This window comes from Hydra vulgaris, chromosome 10 (genome assembly GCF_038396675.1).
Source record: "Hydra vulgaris chromosome 10, alternate assembly HydraT2T_AEP".
NCBI classification, from domain to species: Eukaryota; Metazoa; Cnidaria; class Hydrozoa; order Anthoathecata; family Hydridae; genus Hydra; species Hydra vulgaris.
The window spans coordinates 49,629,946-49,652,500 of NC_088929.1; positions in this window are offsets into that span (position 1 = coordinate 49,629,946).

Below are 22,555 nucleotides of genomic sequence, written 5' to 3' on the forward strand. Positions count from 1 at the left end.
ATAGGGTTGTGGTCAAGATAAAAAGAGAGAAAAGCACAAGGGAAAGGAAGAGGGTTTTCAGAAAAAGATGTCACTTCCTAGATTTTTTATTTCAGTGTTTTTATAAAGTTATTTTCAGATAATATTTTTTATTTTATTTTTCAAAAGTGTGGCAACAGTCTCAAACATCATTGTGAGATTAAACCAAATCAAATTTAAAAATTGTACAACCTTATAAAAAATTACCAATAATATACATTATGAATTTAACTAATTTAAACTATTGTAAATAATTTGATAAATAACTATTTTACAAAAATGGGAGAAAAAATTTCCCTGAGTATTCCCTTATTGAAAAAGAAAAATCCCTGAGTTTTCCAGGTTTTCCCTGGGATTTATGCTATTTCCAGGTTTTCCAAGTTGAGTGGCAACCCTGATGATGGATCAAGATTTAAAAAAACAGCCGCGATAATCATGATCATCATGATGATCAAGGAATGGGATCATCACGATCATCATGATGGATCAAGCTGTGAAAAAAAGTAGCAGGTTGATCATGTGATCGCGATAATCATGATGATCATGATGATCCCCATTTTAACCTGTTATTGCATCAAGCCCCCCTCCCATTATAAATAAACATATAAAAAAATAAAGTTTAAAAGTGTATAAAGTGTTTATGTATATAATTAGGTTTTTTGTTAATAATATCGAAAAGAAAATATAAAGTAAAAAATCAAAAAACATAAAATGACAGTTTGCGATGCAGAAGATGTAGATTTTCAAGTCAATGGAGGTAATGTTGAAAGAAAATTTGCTCCTTTTTGTAAAAGAAAAACTTTGCAAAGATATAAACGAACTCGACAAAATATTAAAAGCGGACGAGCTGGAAAAAGCATTTATAAATGGGTATTGACATTATATTTTTAGTAGGGTAGATATGAATTGTTTTTTTATTTTTAAGAAAAATAAAAAGAATGGCTCAAAAACTAGATTTTAAGTACAACCGTTATTTATTTTTTAAATATGGCTCAAAAGCATTAGAGTAGCGCATGCAATTAGGTAAACAGCCCAAGTTGTTTTGAATAAATTGGATTGTAAAACGGTGCAATATGAAAAAAAGCAACAAAACAAAGGTATAAACGAAATAGACAAAATATAAAAAAGGCATTGTTGGGCAGCCTGTTGCTAAGTGGGTATTAGTGAAGACATGGAGAAAAACAGGTATTATGTAAAGAGTTTCATTTAATTATATAAAACGTTCGTATAAATAATTTAATATTTACATAATAGATGATATCTATACATAGCATTCGTATAATACACGTTCCAATTGTTAAAACATGTAAAATAGTTGTTTGGATTCAAATTTAAAGTCCATTGTATAGAATCTAAGAATTTAATTGATATATTGCAGCTTTGAACTTTCATTTTTATATGATAAAAAAACCATTCTTCTATTTCATTCGTGAAAAGTGTTGTTCTGATATTCTTTGTTTTTCTCCACACGCGAAAAAAGTCGTATAATTTAATACAATAGTTGTATTCGTCAACAAATGAAGCCATTTTGCGATTTCTGCGTGCATTTAGTAGATAATATTTTAAATGTTTTGTAATAAAAAGAATAAAAAGTATATCAAATCAAATAAAATCAAATGTATTCTGAAATAGATTTTACATTTCATGGAATGTTTACATATAGTACAAGTACTAATTTTAAGTAAACACCATAATATGAAACTAAAATACCAAACTAAAAAAACAAAAAAGCAAACAGAAAAACAAAAACAAAAAAAACAACGTAAAATAGTACAATACTTAAACGAAAAACTTTTGGAATAATAATTAAGTAAGACGTTTGATAATTTAGGACAAAATTCAAATTACTTTTACAAATCTATCTTTGATATCAATTGAATCTATATAATATCTATCTCTATAATATCCATTGTACAGTTATCTATTTAAAACAGTTTTAATAAAAAATGATTACTTTATTCTGAAAAAATAAAATTTTTTGTTAGAGATAAAAATGACAAAACGTATAAAAAAGAGAAGATCCCGATTAAAAAAGAAAAGACGGCGGGGATTAGCTTCGCTTATAACTGTTGACAATCAAAAGTGATTAGAAAATTTGTAATTTAAAATGTTAATATTTTGGGTTCTTTGGCAAATTCGTTGTATAATCGCATAAAGAAAAAGAAAAAGACTCCCGTTGTAAAAAATCAAATTCCGACAAAAGCATTATCAAAAAAAGAACGCGAAGAAATGTCAATTGAAGAAAGAGAAATGCGCTAAGTTTATGACATTTTTATTAAAAAATTATTTAAATTTTTTGGTAAGGAAACATATATTTGAAAAAAAAAATTAAAATTCGCATATTGAGTTTAAAATGTCATTGTTTTTGTCTGGGTTATTTTTATTAGTTTATGGTATTTGTATGCTAGCATCTGTAAAAGCGTCATTGATTTTTAAATTTGAGTTATGTGGTGTAGTTGGTTCAAGTTCATTTTGTGTAAAGTCAAAGTCGATTTTGAAGTCATTTGTTTGTGTCTCGTGTTTTTCTGTAAATTCAATTAAGTCATTGATTTTAATAAGTCTAATTGTTCACATTTAAAGGCGATTTTAAAGTTATTATTGTTTATTTGATCGCTGTTATTTTTGGTCAAGTCATTCGTTTGTTCAATTTGTTTGCTGTTATTTATCAAGTTTATATTATGTTTGCGTCTATTATTTGTACGTTTTATTAATTTATTTAAATCGTTTTCATGTTTTTTTACAATTTGCATTTGCTCTTGCGATTTTCATGATAGAGTGTAGTTATTTTTTTTGTTTGTTTGGAATGTCAGCATGTTAAAAAATCTTTAATAACGTTTCTGCATAATGGTATGTTTTTTCTAATGTTACATTTTTCAACACATTTTTCGCCACGTGTTTGTAGTTCTTCGACTTCTAAATAAATAATAAATAAATGAATATAAATTTAAAATAACGAAAAGTAAATTAAAAATATATTTAAAAAAATTTACGTTTTGGCTCTTAACCCTTCGAGTTGGCTTTTTGTAGTTATCATCATTTCTATACTTAATATATTTACATTTTTAGCATATGCTAATTGAATTTCAAGCGCTTTTTTTGTGCTGTTGTAAACTTCGATAGCGATGAAAGATTTTTTTGTTTTTAATCTTTATGTTATTGCGCCATTTATAAAGTTGCATATATCGCGTGAGAAAATATAGATTTAATCAAAAAGGAGCACAAAATGTTATTTTTAAAAGTGATGGGATTAAATGTCTCATGTTACATAAAAGTTTCTATTGAAAAGAGCACAAAACATTATTAAAATGTTGAAAAAAGAGTCTAAACTCTTGCTTTTTTTTTTTTAAAAAAAAAGCACAAAACGATACTTTTTTGAAAAGAAAAATATATATTTGTATTTTCCCAATTATTTTTTCTGTATAAAAAGTCCTTTTGCGATTGAAGAAAGTTATAATAAAATATAAATTAAATTGGGCTTTAAAATATTACAAAATACTATTTAGTGTTGAAGTAGGAAGTCATTTATCATAAAATGTAAAAAAAAATGAAAATTATTTAAATTATATTTTATTAAGTTTTTCTTTTTTTTTAAAATAAAAAAGTCACTTTTAAAAGCTTGTACTCAATGATTAAAAAGTTTTTTTCAGGCAAGTTTCCAAAAATTAGAAACGTAGTAAATGCGGAAACTGATTTAATAAAATTTTTATTATTTTTTGAAATGTTTTTTTTTTTAAAGAAAAAAAATAATTTATATAAAAAAAAGTTTTTTTTTCTCCAACCTTGTTTTCAGCATAAAATTGATGAGCAGTGTATTGAAGAAAAATATACGTTTGAACGTTATTTCTCTTATTGTGCTGCTATTGACATGCATGACTGTTTTAGTTGTATTGTCAAAGAACAATGTTATCAGATTTTTACTGTGTTGGTTAGTTTTTATTTATAAAATTTTTTTTTTAATTAATGTTTTTAGAGAAAATGGCAGACCGTTATAAAGATTTAATAATAAAATATATGACTCAATATCCAAAACAATAATTTTTCAAATTTTCAAATAATCAATTTGAACCTAAAAACATGTTTGAAATTTTGATCACTTTTGAGAGCGTACGAATCAGTTTATGGCATATTAGAGGAGAAGTTTTGAAAAAAAGTATATATAGGAGTTAAAGGAAAACTCAATGAAGGACAAAGTTTATCGAGTTAGATCAAAGTTATATAAGAGGAATTGCAGCTTGTTCAACCGATAGAATAAAGAAAATGATGAGGGTGAAACGGTATTCTTGGATCCTTGGAGAAGTGAAGCTTTAAGTTATTAGGGTGGTGTGCCTAATGTGATTTGTAAAGATTATAATCAATTTAAAATGAATATGGAAACCATGACTGAGGATGAATTTTTCGTTCGTTTTCATCAATGCTTTAATTTCGTTGTAATAACGATAGCGAATGTTATTAGGTTTATAATGCAGTGCGCTCTTATTTGAAAAAGTTGATTTAGTCCTTTAGCAACTAGAATTGTCATCTTGATGAACTAATAGATTTTTTCATTTCGGAAAATCCAGTAGAGGTTTTTACCAAGAGTTTTCGCAAGTCACCCTTGGTGATTACTTTTTTAAATACGGATTATTACGCATTAGTTTTTGAATGTTGTCAAGTTTTGCATACAATGAAACAGCATATTGATTTGTAGATCGACAACAAATGAACAAGATTTTAAAGTATTTAGTCGAAAAAAGCCATTTATTTATCAGCGATAAACACAAGAGAAAATTTGACTGTGTTCTATCAAGATGTCAATCGTGTTTAGAAGAGGAGATCAATGGACAAGATAAATGGGTTAAAGAAAATTAATACGGATACGGACGACTGATTATATTAATGTAAGAAGAAATTTTATATTTTAATTTGTTGTATTTACTATTTTTTAAACAAATCATTTTTGAGATAAAAAATAATTTTATAATTTAATGACATGATTAGGCAATTTGAAACATTTATTTATATAACAATTTGAAACATTCATTTAAAAAAAATATTTTTTGTTTATAACTTCTTGTGTTTTCACTACTTAAATAATCCATTTTAAATTAAAATATTTTTCATAAATTAATGACATGACTAAGCAATTTTTTGATAATTTTTAAATTTTATAATCATAAACTGTTGATTAAAAATGAAATTTGACTTTATCATGGAATGGAGAAACTTAATTGTGAAGTAGAGCATCCGTGGGGAAAGTTTTGCAATTTAGAAATTAGCATTGTTAACTTTTCTTTAGAGTATACCAACATTCACCTGCAAATAAGTAAAGAAAAAAAAGAAATGACGCAAAAAGAATTATCGTGTGCATTTGTGTCTGTTATAATGTAAATAAGTTAGATTTTACACTTAAAAGTGAATTTAACTGTCGTAGCGCTTTGTCAATTAAAAAAACTATTATTAGTGTGGGAAATTTGGTCGCGCATAAAAGTCATTTGGAAAAAAAGTTCATAGCATGGCTAGAATGTAGTTAATTAGACTTGAACGTATTGGGAAATATTCCTTCAGTGAATTGAGGACCCCTACTATTTTTTAATTAATTGAGTTTTTAATTGCGGTCAACATGGATGCAATAGTAAGATGCATTGCCCTACAGCAAAGTGTATGTTTTTTATAAAAAAATTAAAAGATAATTGTCATTTTAAAAGTCAATATTTGGTAGCTTTAATAAGAAATAAAATAATTTATGCAACGCAATTCATTATTAGGCCAAATATGAGTATCTCTGACGACAATATTGAGGTTTTAACAATAGAAATTAAAACCGGTAATTCTAAAAATATACTTTTAAGTTGCTGTTATCGCCCGCCATCTGGTAAAACCGAAAGCTTCGCATCATTTTTGTGTAACGACATTTTAAAAAAAGGTTTAAAGGAAAAAAAGTTTTACTATTTAATAGGTGACGTAAATTTAAACTGTTTTGAATATCACACTAAAAAAAACATAAAAAAATGTTATGATAATTTATTTCAAAACGGTGCGGTTCCATTAATAAGCAGACCAACAAGAGTGACAGCTACGTCAGCTTCTATAATTATAGATATATAATTATATAATGTTATCAATTATAATTGATAACATTATAACTACTGATATTTTCAATAAATTTCTTAAAATTGGTATTAGAAAAAATGACATTTCTGACCATTTCCCGATTTTCTTCTCAATAAATATTGTCCCTAAATTACTACCACACGTTTTACCAAACGTTTTTTTAATGAACAAGTTTGAAAACATTTAATGAACAGTTATCCTTAATTAGATGGACAAATATCGACTTTAAAAGTGACGCAAACATAGTCTATGACACATTCTACAAAACCTTTTTTGATATCTACGACGCAAATTTTCCAAAAAAAGAAATATGTAAATCTAATAAAAGTTTAAAATCACCGTGGATAAATAAGGACATAAGGAAGTCTTCTAAAATAAAACAAAAACTGTATGTAAAATACTTAAAAACAAAAACAGATAAAAGCAAAATATTATACAAAAAATACGCTAAACAATTCGAAAGTCAAAAAAAAGCTGCAAAAAAAAATTATTATTTAAATAGGTTAGAAAAGCATAAGTTTAATTCAAAACGCACGTGGCAAATTTTAGCAGAAATTACAGGTAATCGCAAATTAAAATTGTGTTCTTTGCCTAAAAGTTTAAAAATTAATGGTAATAATGTTGATGACCCAAAAGAAATAGCTAGTGAGTTAAATAAATTTTTTGTATCTGTTGGCCCAAATTTATCTAAAAACATTCCAGACATGCTAAATCCTATAATTAATTGTGTTTTTCCACTTAAAACAAATTTAAATGCTTTTGAAGTATCATTTTCAGAATTTGAAAGTGCAATAAAGCAGTAGGTCCAGACGACGTCAGTGGAAACATAGTCATTAGTTCATATAACAACATAAAAGATATTTTATTCAAGGTTTTTAAATGTTCAATAAATCAGGGAATTTTTCCTGAACAACTGAGAGTAGCTAAAGTTACTACTATATTCAAAGGAGGTGAACTAAAAAATGTAAATAATTATCGTCGAATCTCAGTTCTTTCTGTTTTTTCTAAAATATTTGAAAGAGTTTTATTTAACAAAATATTTAATCATCTCTCTGTTAATAATATACTTTATAACAATCAGTATGGTGTTAAAAAGAATAACTCAACTGAACACGCAGTAATTCAACTCACTCAATGCATTACAAATTCCTTTGAAAAATCACAGTTTACTTTAGGCGTTTTTATAGACTTATCTAAAGGCTTTGATACCATCAATCACGTCATTCTCATAAAAAAACTGAAACAATATGGTATCACCGGTGAAGTCTTGACATTATTAAAAAACTATATAAAAAATCGTAAACAATTTGTTTACATTGATGAATCTACCCCTTCAAATCTTTTAGAAATAGCCTGTGGAGTTCCACAAGGTTCCATACTTGGACCACTATTATTTCTTATTTATATAAATGATCTATATAGAGCCTCTAACTTAATGACAATAATGTTTGTGGATGATACCAATCTTTTTCTATCCAACAAAAACATCAATCATTTGTTTCATGATATGAATATTGAACTGAAAAAAATTTCAGACTGGTTCAAATCAAAAAAACTTTCGCTAAACATTGAAAAAACCAAATATATTCTCTTTCATCCAGTTTCAAAAAAGCATATTCTACCATGCAAAATGCCTGTGCTTATTCTTGATAACATTCCTATAAAAAGAATCACGTACACAAATTTTTTAGGTATCATTATAAATGAAAATCTTTCGTGGAAGTACCATATCGATAACTTATGCCATAAAATATCCAAAAGTATTGGAATTCTTTACAAATCAAAAAGTATTTTAATGAGACATACTTTAATTAAGTTATATTACTCTTTGATACACTGTCATATTAGTTATGGCAATGTCGCGAGGGGGAGTACGCACAAAAGTAAGTTAAAACCTCTCCATTGTCAGCAGAAGCATGTAGCACGTCTTATAAATTTAAAAGATCGTTTTACTCATGCAAAGCCTCTTTTATTTAACATGAACATTCTTAATATTTATGAGGTTAATATTTTCAACGTTCTTTGTTTTATGTTTAAATGTAAAATTAATTTATGTCCAGTTTCTTTTAGTGATTTATATTCACGTAAAGAAAAAACAAATATATACTTCGAAATAATAATTTTATACGACAACCAAAATGTAAAACAAATATCGGCAAATCCTGCATTCCATTCCGTGGAGCATTTTTATGGAACAAAATAGTCTTAAAAAATTTTTTATTTTACTCATGAATGGAGTTATCCAGTATTTCAAAAAAAAACTAAAAGAAATAATTTTTAAAATTGATGATATATTTCTTTATTTTTGAATGCTTGGTTTTGATGGCTTCATAAGATAGCTTTATATTTTAGTTTTGAATATATTTGACCACTAACGATATTTATATTTTTGTCAAGTCAAGAGCTTTTATCTTGTAACTTTATTTTATTGTATTTAACGTTCTAGCGGCTCTCGATGACAAGACCTAGTAGTTTTCTGCGAGTCTCCGCGTTCTTTATATTAAAAAATATATATATATTTTAGTATTTATATAGTATATTTTAACGATTTATTTTAACATGTAACACGAGTTTCATTCAGATTGTAATAAAAAGAACAAAATAAAAAAAAAAAAAAAAAGGTAATGCATCTTACTAATTATTTAAAATGTTGAAATTTTTTTATTGTAAAAATTGAATTTTAAAAATGAATAAAAAAATGAATGTTTAAAAAATGTTTTTTTATTCTATAATAATATTTTATTCAAATGAATGTTTCAAAATTTATAATGTAGTAATAAATTTTTTAATTCTCTTAGTCTTTTAGTTAATTTCTTTGCTCGATAGGCATAACGTCATATTGTTCTATTTTTCTCAAAGCTTGAAGTTTTTCCATAAAATATCTTTGTTGATCCTCTTGCAAAGCCTGATTATAATAGTGTATTTATAAGCCAAATAAGTTTTATTTTGTCGGTAGCTAAATTTGTTGAAGTGGACAAGATATTAAATGACGAAAAAAATACAATCATCAGGAGTGAGCTTTAAAAAGTGTCTTATTAAAAAGTTATATCATTTAGTTTCAGAACTTTTTTTAATTTTATGTCTACAGCTTTATGTCAAAACTTATAAAAACTTATAACTATATATATTAGAACAATGGCTTCTTATTTGGTAATATAGTCTTATTCGGTAGTTTCAACGGTTTAGGGGCAATTAATGTTAAATGTCTACAGTTTCATTTTCATTAGTATGATTATAAAACATTATGAGCGAGGTTAGGCAATTTTTACAACCAGATGCTATTCCTGGTGTTAACTTGTTTTCAGATCAGGACTGATTATTTTTTTCTTGTTATGCTAACATAAGTTTACCAGACTATATGGTGCTAGGAAAGATAAACCTTCATAGAAAATGGTTCATCTTTCATAGGCGGAAAAGAAAGGAAATTAGATTGATTGTTATAAATATTTACATATATTTCAATAAAGAAATATTTTCTTGTTGTCTACTAATATTTTGTTTTCAGTGTTAATTCAAAGTACCAAAATAAAATTTCAGTTATGAAAAAACGTAGGATTGAGTTAATGTTTTAAGTGAAATAAGAAAAGCTTAACTGATATATTATTTTTATTTTTAATGAAAACAAAAATACTAATGATGTGGTATTAAAAATTGGTAATAATATTAATATTTATTAGATGTAGATGTGTAAAAAATATGTTACAAGTTATTATTTGGTCTTTAAAATTGTTTGAATGATAATTTATTATTGGTTGAGATGTTTTCTTTTTTAATTTTTGTGGCTTTTATATTATCAATCAAACTAAGTTTTATTGTTGTGTGAAATTTTAAAATAAATTTTACATTATATTTTGTGTTAATAATGAATACTATCTATTTTTGTTCAATATTCCGTCTTACTCTTATGTAGTTAATTATGTTTTAGCAACCTGGGATTCTTTCTTTATTTTTCTTTGATGCCTTGAGTTATTTAAACATAATATATTCAGAACTATGCAGATTAATCGAATAATAAATATATGCACAAAAATGAATTTAAAATATAATGAATTTATAAAATAAAGAAAATCTTATCTTTGCTATTAATGTCAACTAATATTACAGTTTAGCAAGTATCATGGTTATAAAATGTCAAGATTTAGCTAGTTTAACTAGGCCTATTAGTACACTTATAATATTTTATTCATTGTTATATATTAGTTTCTTTATTAGTTCATATAATATTTTCAAATTCAAATATGTGGAAAGGAGCTGTTTGGAATAAAGATTTACAATGAGAAAAATGTGTAATTCCATCTAATTGGATTTGAAATAAAACTGTTTATTGGCCTATAGGTACCAAAGCATTGACTGCATTAAAATGCTGAGAAGAATTGGCTTACGTTTACACAAATTAAAACTAAATTCTCTTTAGGTATTACATCTATGTACTAAAATTATTATTTTTAAAATGATTTTGTGAGTAAGAGTTATTTTGTTGATAAAAAATATATAACTATTCATAAAACTATTTCAATTCCACAGAAAGCAAACAGAATTGGGAAAAACTTAAATTTACAACTACAAAAGAAATGTATTCGTTTGATGAGCTTGGATTTTATAAATTTCAATTTTTAAACCTAAAAACAAAAATATTTTTGTAATTTATACCATAAATTAGAAATTATATTTTACAGGTTCAGTTATGAAAGATTTAGATAAAGTGTCAATGTACCTGACCCCCAGTTGTTCATTGATCAAATCTATAGACAAATATACATATATATGTATGTATATATATATATATATATATATATATATATATATATATAAAATGGCTTCCGACAGTCTTGGATTGGAACTAAGAAAGAAAATTATTGGTATATATATTATGTGTATATATATATATATATATATATATATATATATATATATATATATATATATATATATATATATATATTTATATATATATATATATATAAATATATATATATATATATATATATATATATAAATATATATTTTTCGCTGACAGTGAAAGAGGATAATAAAAATTGATTTACCACATGCATGCTCTTTAACATGAAAAATGACATTATTGATGTATCTGCCCAAGACATATATCTGCCCAAGCCCCAGAAGTGTAAAATCATGGACGTTAAATATAAATTAAAACAAAAAAAACCCTCTAATTAGGTGCAAAATCTCCTCTAATATCCTATTTTTCTTATGAAAATTTTATGTGACCAACCCGATAATCACTTTTAACTGTTGGAAAAATTTATTATTTTGATTGGTAATTTATTTTGAAAAAGTTTGTTTCATTTAAATTAAATATTTGAAAAAACTATTAATAATTGTCTAACAGCAGGGCCGTCCCGAACTGGTGGTGTAGGGGGTGTCTCACCATCCCCAAAGCTGTCATATAAGCATTTAAGTTGACACATTTAGCAAGTTTTGAACTATAGTTGGCTAATTGCAAATATTGAGGACCATTTTTTTGTGCGTGTGGGTCTCTAGTTGGCAAAATATACATACAATCCCCCCTTCCTCCCCAAGAGAGACCACTTCGGGACGGCCCTGTCTAACAGTTAAATAACCTTTTAAAAATTCAGAGTTTTTTCAAAAAATTTTTATGGCCTCCATGGATATGAAGGGGAAAGTTGGAAAAATATACTTAAAAACACTAATTTATATGGCTTTGTAAATGGAATACCTTTATAAGTTGGAACACCTTTTCATTCATTAAATTTTTTTTAAGTTTGCCTTTTTTATTTTTTTTAAATATATTTTTTTTTATTTACGGCTTCTTCTATTGTATTCAATGGAACAAAAGAAACCTCGGTTAATGAAAAATTGTTTGATTTTCTAAGATACGCTTCATTTCAAAAAAGCGATGGTAAAGAGAAGAAATTTGTGTAGATTTTATTCAGTTATATGTAGATTATATTCAATTATTTGTAGATCTTATTCAATTATATGTAATATATATTTTTAAATAAAACAACTTTAATCTCTTGCTTTAATATACTATTTTAACTAAACTAAACTGAACAAGTTCTAAATAGTTCAAATATAGACTATGAGTAGTTTAATATCCATAATATACCTTAATAATGTAATAGAGAAGTGCAACAGCACTATTGGACATGCATACTACGTTTTGATGGTGATCTCAGTTTTTATCAACGGTTTCTGTGGTTACAAAAGGTTTTTTAACAGCCGGTTGAACGTTGATAAATCAACGTTAAAAGAACTGTCATTCTTAACGTTGTTTCAACGTAAATTCAACGTAATTGTAACGTTTTTTTGCGTCGAATCAACGTTGATATAACGTTTGAACCTAACGTTGATTTAACGTTGATAAATCAACGTTGAAAAAAACTTTCATTCTAAACGTTAAATCAACGAAAATTCAACGTAGGTTTTAACGTAAGTTCAACGTTATTTCAACGTTGTTTGCCGGCTTAGTATCCTGTTGCTCCGCCAACACCTACCAATACAGAAGCTTTGGGTACAGCGGCAGCAGTCGGTCCTGCAATAGCAGCAGCTTTAGCGCCCAAGGTAGCAATAGTAGGTGCAGGAAAGAGTGGGAAAATTCCGCCATGTTGTTTTTTAGTTTTTCCTTTAGACGGTTTTATATATGCTCTTCGACCACATTCAATTTGATTGCGACGTATACCCATTAGAGTCAGTATAATTCGATTTCCACCGCGATCTTTCTGCTTTGGATGTGCCATTTTAGCGAATTTTGATAGCCTACAAGACGCTTTACACCTTCTTTTCCAAAACGCGATTTGAGACCGGCCTTAAAATCTTTTTTAGCAAATTGCTTCACAACATCAAGTTTAGCTCCATTTCGGCTCCTTTTTTATTTTTTCGTGAATGTTTTTTTGAATATCTTTCCTTTGTATCGCGATCTCTCATTTTGAAGTGCTTTTAAAGAAATCGTTTTAATAATATTTTTCAAGAAAAAAAATTTAAACTTACTAAAATGATCTCTGTCATAATTGCCATTGCTAATTCAAAAATAAGAAAGTGTTAAAAATAAAAAAATAAAGTCTTCAGGTATTACGTAGATTAATAGGAAAAAAAGCAATACTTTGATTAAAACCTTCTCCAGTAATGGCATACTGACTTTTGTGTATAAAGTCAATGCGAAGTACTGCACTTTTTACTGCTTTTTCAAATCGAAGTGTCATTGAAGCGCTTGATGAACCTAATACGTTAGGAGAGTCCATATCGGTTAGTCTATTCTTATCAGAGGACAGATCAAAAGCTAATGGTTCATTGTAGGATGTATTCCAATAAAAGTCTTGAGTGACTGCAAATTCGTTGATAAAATGGATTGTGTAGCGTATCATTTGATTTCTCATTTTATTTTCTGAACTTGAGCCGTCATTAATAAAAGATAAATACTGTAAATAAAGTTATCTTTTTATTTCGGCCTTGCTAAAATCGTAATAGAAAGTACTTCCAGAACTATGCAGAAAGTTCACTCGCACATTATTAAATGTAACTGATGCTTTTAATTCTTGAATCATATTTCGCGGCGCTCTGCATCTAAAACTGGTATGTTCAAATTGATCTTTGCAGAATAGAGAAATACATATACAATGAGGTGTTAAGCTATCTTGTTAAATGTGTTGAATGGGATAAGCACGGATAGGGAACTTGGTGGCTCATCTAAAGCTATTACTTCCCAAAGTCCTTGAGTAATAGATTGTGTTGTTGGTCAGGATGAGCGCAAAGAATTTGTGTTCTTGCAATAAGGAAACTACCTGTTACTTCTACTCCGTTTCCCGATATACCAGATTAATTATTTGAAAAACCATTTGATTCATATTGGTTATTTCTTCGGCTGTGATGGGTGGGATGCTTCTAGAATGGTTGAAATATTTTGTTCAATTTCAAAAATAATTACAATTTTAAAATTTTTACCAAAATACCAGTCAATATCAAATAATTATCAAAATGATAAAGAGGTAAAATTACCACTAGCAGCTGAGCACATGGGTATGATAAATTTTCTATTGTTTAAAGCTTGATAATTAATAGGTCCTACTGTTGCATCAGATAAGATAGGATTCGCAGGCGTTGTCATGTGCGCGTAGCCATTATCTCACGAAACATAATCGCCTATTGTTAGAGTAACTCCTGCGCTATCAACACGATTATTTGCCATTTGTGGTAGGTAGACATTGTTCAAGTAAGATGTAGTATATTTTGATCGTTGCATATATGCCCGCTGATTATTTTTTTCGTTAGTGTTTGTGTAATTGTTTGCTATAGTTTTATTGTTTAAATCGAAATTGGGATAAACTTTCATTCCTTTGATTATACTAAGCATTGCGTTGGCTCGTAACCCTAATTTTGCTATAAAGTCAGCATCGGCTGCTGTAAAAGGCACTAAAAGATTGTCATTAAAAGCTTAATACCAATGAAGGTAAAATGCAAATTCAATGAGGTTGGCACTAGATTCTCTTCAGGTTGAATAGTAAATTGAATTTTTTTTGTCATGTTCGTGTTAACATCTGGATTATATTCCACAAAATTACCGGAGAGGACCTCTGCTTGTTGTAGAGGCATTTAAAACCCTGGAGAGGACCTCTGCTTGTTGTAGAGGCATTTAAAACCCTGTCCATTTCTCTTGATAATTATCCTCTCCTGCTTTTGTCAGAGTCAATAAAAAGACGCTGTTTTTACTCTTTCAATTTTTATATTTTTAGCCGCAATGTTTATAAAAAAGAGACGAGTTTCCCGTTAAAACAATATATTTTTTAGAAAAAAAAAAGTTAATTATTGTCAACAATTTTATTTTTAAATTCCTTTAAAGCTTTTTTAGTATTTTTGTTGTCGCTCGTAGATGGTTGTTTTTTTTCTGTCCATAACGATTCTAGTTTTAAACATTCTGTACAGTATCCTTTTTTGATATCTGCCGCATTGACAGTATTTTAACATGTTGCACACAAATAACTTTTTTATTTGATAATGCAAGGATGGTTTTTCAATCGATTTCTTAAGAACTGGTATTTTTTCTGACTCCACCTCTACTTCTGGAGGCTTTTGCTTTGTCATTTCTAGTTTCATATTTGCAAGTATATGTTGATATTCCGTTTCTTCTTTTTCGTGTTGTTGTTGAATAAATTTAAGTTGATATTTTATGTTGACTATTCCATTTTTAAGCTTTTTATTTTGCTCTTCCAAGTCGTAGACTGTTCGGTTACCAACTCGTCTAATTTTAATGAGCGAAATTGCATACTTGGTTTTGATAAGACAACGATGTCTACGTGAATTATACATTTTTAAAAATGAAAATAAGTTATTCTTTAAATTTATTTAAATCAGTGGTTGAATATAACAATTAAAATTAGGGATGTTGAACGTTATAGTTTCGTCAAATTATTTTTAAATTTCTAAAAAGGTCAGCATCGTTGATGACAAAGGTTTTTTAAAATCCATCAAATTGAGGTCTGTTGATATTTTTAAAATTGATTTGAACGGCAATGTCATTGATATTAAGATATGGTTTCATGTAAAATGTTATAATGACATTGTCTAAGATTGCGTTATTGGTCTAGGTAGTGGTTTGCTCAATGTCATCCATATTAATCCATACACTTTTGTCGTCGGTTTTAAAATTGAGTACTTCATTGAACATGTTGAGGATAGAAGTGAGAGTGCATAAAAACTTTCTTTTGCCTTTGAGTAGAGGCAAAAAATCGCGAACATTTTCGTCTGACATTTTAAAAAAATAAGGATTCTTTTCAGTGCCGATTAAAACAAGATCTCGTGCCAAAAGCACAGTAGTTCTTCTATCGACAATTTGCAACATGGGTTCATAGAGAGTGACTTTGATATTTTGAAGTGACAAACTCGTTGCCTAATCCTTAACTAGAGATCCGTCGTCTGCTATTTGAAATAAAATACCGCCACTAGTAGATACATCTCGCACTGTCAAATTTTTTAATGTCAATTCTTCAAGATAGGTTTTTGAACTGTTTATAAATTTAAACCTTTATTGTCTTAGGCAATATTTTTCTTTCAATAAAAGCCGTTAAATTTAAACTCACTTTGAGATTATTGTTATATATGGGAAGGAATTCATTTACATAAAACAAAACCTCTAAATACTTTCCGTACTTTAAAGTGGGATCTATATTTAGCACGTTGACATTTTTCATTAAAGTGAACACATTTTGAGTAACCTAAGTTGGTACAATGATTTTTATTGTATCCAGAGTTATTAAAAATCTACGCGCAGTTATCACTATACTCTAGATGTCAAAAATATTTCTTGAAGAGCGTAAGTTCCAAAATGTTTCGTTTCCCTTTACTGCGTTGTGATAATTACAGGGAACGTCTAAATTCTTCAATCCATACCCATACACTTTAGTTAATGTTTCACTTCCAGCTAAAGAATTTAATACGAATTGAAGGTTTTGCCACTGATACTCTTTTTCTATACAAGTTCGTTACTTTTTAAATAGATCATTGGCATATAGTTAAACTGAATAGAATCAAGAGAACATCTATAGGTCACATAGAGATTTTTTGAAAAGTCAACTGGATAAAAGATTTGATGTGCAAGAAAAGAAAATGATGTGGAGGTAAAAAGGAATATTTGGAAGCGTTAGCATCCGGCGGTAGGTTCGTGGATGTTATCTTATTTTGTTTTAAGTATAAAGCAAGTATGAGTTGTAGGAAAGCTTTGAGACAATCAGGAGGATTTTTATCGTCAGTAAATTTTATGGGTATAGGACCAACACACGTGCGATATAAAGGATCAACAAGGGGTATCATGTTACTGTCAATCCACTCTGATATAGTTTGCGTATTGTCGAAATAATTACGTTCTGATTTTACCAATAGAGAATCATTGACAAAATGTTTGTACATTGCGCCTTATGGTAAGAACTGTTTATAGAAATAAATTTGCAATTCTGCAAAGTGAGGTTGGACAGGTCGGTGGCTTTCATTATATTTGTTAAATACAAATCATATTTGTTAAATACAAATAAAAGAGTTGTTTATATTTTTATGTTCTACAAAAACAAAAAAGGGTTGCTTGAGCAGAACTAATAAGTGCCCTAAGAGGCAATTTCGGAACCACTCGATCAAATGTCTTCAAGTTTAGGTTCTGAATACAAAAACTCAAGCATTCAAACTGTTGAAAAAAAAAATTTATTATATTTTAATTTGGCTTTGTATTTTATGAAGGACAACATGTACAAAAGGAAAAATTTAATTTAAAACCAATCCGCCTTAATATTTCATTGTTATTGCTAATGATGCATTTTTATTTCTAAACAGCACTAACATAAAAATTTGAAATAAAATAATAGTAATAATGTAGGCTTGTATAATCTTGAATCAAGTTCAATACAATTTGCTGGTAAACTTAGCATTGATCCCAATTACTTGTCTAATCAAGTTCAAAGGAAAAAATAGTAACCTAAAAAATGAGATCCTAATTCAAATTTGCAAACAACATATAATATGAAAATATTTATAGAGCAGAATTTAAAATTTTTCAGTTACATTAGCAACATTGTCTTTGGAAAATTAAAAAAATGCATGTAAATCATGAAGTCTATTTACAACGTAATTTCAACGTCTTTAAATCTAATTGCCATTCAGAATAATTAAAAAAACTAGCACTCTTTTCCCCCGGAGACTCTGCTTCAAAATTAACTGACTTACGAAGTTTATTCTGAGTTGAAAATCATAAATAATCATTGCTATGTTAAATTTAAAAGAAATATTAAAAACCTCCGTCTTTAAAACATCTTTTACCAAATGATGCTAAGATGCTACGGTTAGTGTATACGCCTCCTGTCTGCATCAAACAAATAATTCGTTTAGTAAATTTAATGTTATTGAATTATACCAAAGCTATTTTGGATAATGTTAAAAAAAATTACATGACAATCTAATAACATAAAAAATATTGAAACATGTCAATTATGCGATTAATGAAAGCAAAACAAGAATCTTTATTAGAATACTGATAAATTAATTGGTCACAAAGCTTGATTTTGGAAGGTGGTATTAGAAAGGCCATTTAATATTTTTATGTTAACAAAAACTCACGTGCATTTAGAGGTCTTAATGAAGAGCTAGGAAATGAAGTTTACAAATACCCAGTTTTATCTTAATTGCAAATTGCTGTCAATATACAACAATATAATGAAACAGTTACTCAATAAGGTTAAAGGCACCATTAAATTTAATTTTTCGATACGTTCATATAATTTGTAAACAAGCAGTCAACCTTGTCAAATAGTGTATGAAAAAACATTTTTTGGTTGTTATGAAATAAAAGAATCATTCGGGAATAGGTTTAACCAACCGATTATTGTTATTACTTAAAAATAAATTTACGGATTTTAAAAGTGCCGTGGTCAAGGATATGACTAAAATAATGTTATTCAGTAATTTTATACTATCTGCAGATATGTTCATGGTGCGAGTCACAATTTCACTTAAAAAATGAAGCTGTTACTGGTTGTAGAGAGGTAAAGTAATTTTTTTAAATTTTACAAGAAACTTATTGGTTTTTTAGCATTATTTTTAGTATTAAATAAAAAGATTTGTTATCAAATATAAGCAGCGGGGAGTAAGAAGTAACATTAAAAGACTTAACCCAACAAGATGATTTTCAAGACTTGTTTCTTTATTCGCTATAAATTAGACATTTTAGATATAGTTAATAATTTTACTGAACTTTTATAACAAAGTTCGAAAAAAGAACAAGCTTTTGCTCAAAAAATAAGGAAGAAAATATAAAACTTTTAATTTGTTTTCCTTTGCGTATTTCTGTATTACGTATTAAGGAATGTCACGGTCGTTTAGACTTTAGAAATAAGTGAAAAGTTATTATACGCAAGCGCAGTAGAGTTAAAAATAGTTTAGAATTTTAAAAATGGCTACGGATGCAACGTTTTTAAAAACTTATCATTGACAACGAGTAACTTGTTTAATTTTAGATAATTAAATAGGCTTGTAACTATTTTTTTTAATAAAATTATTGTAAAAATAACTTGCAGCTGTACTAAGACATGCTTCAAATAAAATACAAGACCTCTGAATATGAATAAAATCAACTTTCAGCTAAAGCTACTGTTACTGTTTTTGTTTATAATTTTTAAACCTTAATCTGTTTTTGTTTATAATCTTTAACCCTTTTTTAAAAAAATTTTGAGCGTAGAAATTTTTAAATATCTTTATTCAGCAAGATGAACCTTTTATCTTTCTTGCATTTTTTGGTTATATGAGGATTCAATTTTTTATGGAGAATTAAAATAAAATCGTAAACTTTTTGTAACCTGTTGCTACAGTACTCTTTTCCGAGGTATATAAGTATATAAATATATATATATATATATATATATATATATATATATATATATATATATATATATATATATATATATATATATATATATATATATATACGTAAGTGTATATATATATATATAAATAAAGAAAATATCTTTATATTATCATGTATAATATTGTTTACTTGAAAGAGTGCTCAATAGATAAACTAGAGCTATATAATATATACGTTACTGTTTCCTGGTACTGCGGGTAACAATAACATATATATATATTTATATATATATATATATATATATATATATATATATATATATATATATATATATATATATATATATATTATATATATATATATATATATATATATATATATATATATATATATATATATATATATATATATATATATATATATATATATATATATATATATATATATATATATATATATATATATATATATATATATATATATATATGATTAATCTATGTTGATGAAACACAGTGTTAAACAGAAAAAATTTTTGTTAAGTGATTTTTTACTAATATATATATATATATATATATATATATATATATATATATATATATATATATGTATATATATATATATATATATATATATATATATATATATATATATATATATATATATATATTTATATATATATATATATATATATATATATATATATATATATATATATATATATATATATGTATATATATATGTATATATATATATATATATATATATATATATATATATATATATATATATATATATATATATATATATATATATATATTAGGGCGGGTCATACTTTTTATTTAGAATTGCTAACCTGGCTATGGCCTAAAAAGTTGCTCTAGGTGCTACGCATTGTAAAAAGGCCAAAAACATTTAAAACAACAGGTGCCTTGTACTTGCAACTTTACCGCAAAGATTTACCCTTTAAAAGCTTACAGCTAAAAATTTAAGAAATTCATCAAGCACTAAATACGATACAAATTCCATATCCATGGCTAGCGCAAAGAAGTATTATTTTGGGGGTGTTATAAGCATTTTTTGCTTACTATATAAAAAAAACCAAAAAACATGAACCACCTTGATTTTGGCCCTGTCAACTATAAGGGGGTAATATCAACGTCGAAACATAAAACTCACTTAAATGGTAAAGTTCTAGATATTATTAGTTCAATGAAACAGTATAATGAAACGTAATTTACAAAAATTCTGATTTACAGCAAACACTAGTAGTTCTGTTCTTGATGCAGTGCACTGTAAAATCATTTCATGTCGCAATTCATGTCTAAAAGCGGTTGAGCTTGCTGCAGAGATATCTTGGATAGCATGCTCAACTGCATAATAGTGACAGGGTATACCAAAAATAAAATCAAACTGACAGTGTTAAAGTTTTTTATTCTCAATAGCTGCTAGCAAAGGTGGTGGTGTGAGGTTAGCTGTAGTCCAGTCAATCATATCAACGTAAGTAAAAGAATTGGCGTTTAGCTTGATACTTGACTTATCAAAACCACGCACAGAAAAACTACACGAATAACTTCTCAAATTAATTATTTTTTCACAACATAAATGTCGCACAGAATCATCATTGTAACAAACACCAGAAAAAGGAATGTTTTTAGAGTGGGCAAAGTAGTTGTTGTTCCGCAACACAAGCTCTAATATTTTCCAATCTTTTGCTCCAAGCTCATGACACTGCTTCAGCAAGTAAAAAAAGTTCTTTGCACCATCAGCGCAAAAAGGATGACTCTTGATATTGAACCATGAAGGAGCGTAAACATTTTCGATAAAGCGTACAATTTTGTATTGTGATGGGGAACAGACTTCTTTTGACATATACAATCTCAAAACTCTTTTTGCTTTTGTCAACCACCTAGCATGGTTAAAATTTCCTGGCATTGCGTTCTGTAAAGACCTAATTTCATCACTATTTGTATAACCTTGCTGTACTGCTAAGCATGCTTTAAGAAGATATTTTTGATCTGCACTTAGATTGTTCTTAACCTCATCATTATTTTTAACCACTTTTCCTAACATAGCTTTAGGCTTTGTAATTGGTAAATCCTTGGGATCAAAGTCTAGCGCACTCATAAACACCACTGGAACTACTAGGACCTCTTGTACATCCTTCATCAATAGCAGAAATGTATTACCAAAATGGTAGTTCATTAGCATGCAACAGGCAAACAAGCAACTGCAGTGGTCTTGCAACGCCTTAAAATAAACGTCACGTTAACGACAATCAAAAGATAATTTAAATATTCTAAAAGATAAAAGTTTTTGCGTAGCGCAAAACCGCTGAACGCATAGGCAAATCGCCTTTTCACAAACGAAATGGTGTGATTCGAAAGTTAGAATATATATATATATATATATATATATATATATATATATATATATATATATATATATATATATATATATATATATATATTCTAACTTCCGAATAACACCATTTCGTTTGCCTGTATTGGTTACTGTACCGTCACAAACAACTGCTTATTGCGTACTTGCTGAATTTGTATTTGCAATTATCGATAATATCTCATTTGCAACGTCAGCTGCTTTACCTGTTACTGGCATTACATGATCAATGAAGTTATTGTTTGGAAATGATACAATAACATTATGTTCCTCCTTTATGCTTCTACATATACCAGACTTCTCAACAAAAGTTAAGTCTTTCTTCCCATCAAATCCAATACAAATTAGTTCTTACATCTCAGCAGCATGCTTAGAAACTTGTTTCTGCCGCCAAAGACCTCACTGACGTCTAAGTTTTGCAGGATTTATTGCAGTTTCTGCTGACAATAGCTTCATTTCTTTTAGCACTGCATATACTACAAGACAAGCATCTCTTTTACTAATCTTGCATCTGTCCAAGGCTTTGCACAACTCTGGATATTGTTTCATGTTTCTGGGTGCTGCAACAATATCATCAGATTCACCACTGGAAATTTCATGATCAAGAACTTCATCACCTATGTTTAGTTGAAGTTCTACGTCCTCACCACCATTATCACCAGCATCATCACTCATGTTGTTGTAGATATAATTTATTTTTGTCTCATATTTTATTTTCTGATTACGCTCAAA